This window comes from Frankliniella occidentalis, unplaced genomic scaffold (assembly GCF_000697945.3).
Source record: "Frankliniella occidentalis isolate FOCC.00 unplaced genomic scaffold, Focc_3.1 Scaffold407, whole genome shotgun sequence".
Taxonomy (NCBI): Eukaryota; Metazoa; Arthropoda; class Insecta; order Thysanoptera; family Thripidae; genus Frankliniella; species Frankliniella occidentalis.
This window is the reverse complement of record NW_026267529.1, coordinates 14,705-16,645: the sequence shown is the minus strand read 5'-3', so window position 1 is coordinate 16,645 and position 1,941 is coordinate 14,705.

The window sequence follows — 1,941 nt, the reverse complement described above, 5'->3', positions numbered from 1 at the left end:
CGGGAGCGCGTGCAGGGGCGGGGCCAGCGGTGACGGGCGGCTGCACCGCGGGGACGACCGGGGCGGGGACAGCGACGGGGAGCGACCTGCGAGAAAAGAGCGCGGTTTGTAATGGCAATAGAAACAGAGTATAGGTAATAAATTTGGAAAAATATGATCATGTCATGTATCACACACACACACACACACACACACACACACACACACACGCACACAATCGTGTCGGGTGTCTCACCTAGCGGGCTGCACCTGAGCGGGCAGCGCTTGGGCGGCGGGCTGGTTGTGTCGCACCAGCTTGAAGGTCTCCACGCCGTCGCCGAACACCTCGGTGCGCGAGTCGCTGGCAGGGGCGGGGGCGGCGCGCTGGAGGGGCGGGAGGGGCTGGAGGGCCTGCAGCGGCTGGATGGGCTGGATGGGCTGGATGGGCTGGAACGGCTGGAAGCCGGTCTGGACGGCGGGCTGCGCCCCGCGAAGCGCCGGCAGCGGCTGGAACGGCTGGAACGACGGGTGGAAACCGCCCTGGAACGGCTGCTGCGCAAGGGCCGCGCCCGCCAGCAACGCCTACGGAGGGAGAGAGGGGAGAAAAGGTGTAAGTTGGGCTGAGTTTGTTCAATTTGTTTTCACTTATCAAGCAGTTGTCAAAGCAACACCTCGCGCTCTGGAATTTACACATGCTGTTACCCAGACGCGGCTCAAAATGCAACAGGTGGTGTTGATCTCCCGCCCCCCCCCCCCTTTCCGCGCCGCGGTGTCTGGCAGAAACGGGTTCGTTTAAAAAAAATGTTTCTTTGAAAAAGCGTTAAAATTTTTCTCTTGTTTCAAAGGAACTTCCATCGTTTAACCACAAAAATTCCTCAAGTTTTAGATTGTTCTTTAGATGCAGAACGCAAAAAAAATAAATAATCGTTATGGTTATTTAAGGAAAATTTCCTTGTTTCGAGGCTAGTTTTCAGGCATTTATTCCCAGTTGCAAGAAAAGACTTTCATGGTGCAGCAGCAGTGTCATCGTTAAACGAAAGTTAACTCCAATATTTGTAATGTTTTTTCCCCGACAGAATTCCTGTTCCGCAGCCGGGTGCCGCGCGACCCGGGCCCGCGCGCGGCCGGGGGCGCTGTGCCGCAACCGAACACGCCACCCGCGCGCCGCCCCCAAGGCCGTGACCCTGACCCAGCAAGGCCAACTTCATAGTTCGCTTACAGAAAACGGCACCCGGAAAAGCCCACTCTACCCCTAGGGTTCATAGTTGTTTGAATGCAATCTTCCCGCATTCGGCGGGTACATTTTTGCGATGTGGAAAGTTGTATGAACTTGTTCCACGAGTGGTCTTTTTCCGAGTGTGATAGGTGAGGAGTTTGAAATTCCCTAGGTAGACGCGGTTTCTGGAAATTTGACATCAAACCGCGTTGGACACTTTACTTTTTTCTTTTGTTGTTCAGATAGTATTCCAGGCGTTTAAGATCTAAACTTTTACGTTTTCAAAAATCAATTTAATAAATTTATATGATTAATATCCAGTTACACAATGAATGATTCGAAAGTGCTTGGTGGCAAATCGCTATAGCTGAGAACACGTTTCCATACGTTGAACATTTTACATACAGTGCAAGTGATGTGTAAATAGAATTGGCACAATATTTGTTCTGCCAGTCTTTTACAAACACAAAAAGATGAGAAGATGGAGAAAACTAAAAGGTAAGCCTATCCTCCTTCCGTCTCCCGGGAAACAATGACTCACCTGAAGTAGAACCAACTTGCCACACGTCATGGCTGCTGCTCTGCTGCCTCACAACTAGTGCCGCACCCTGGAGGCCCGCAGTTAAATACGCCCTCCCCTACGGGGTCCGGAGCGGTACGGAGCCCCCCGGGCGGGCTGTCGTGAGGGCTGCCCCGCCCCGCCCCCGGCGGGCTGACACATGCGGGGGTGGGTGCGGGGGTGGGGC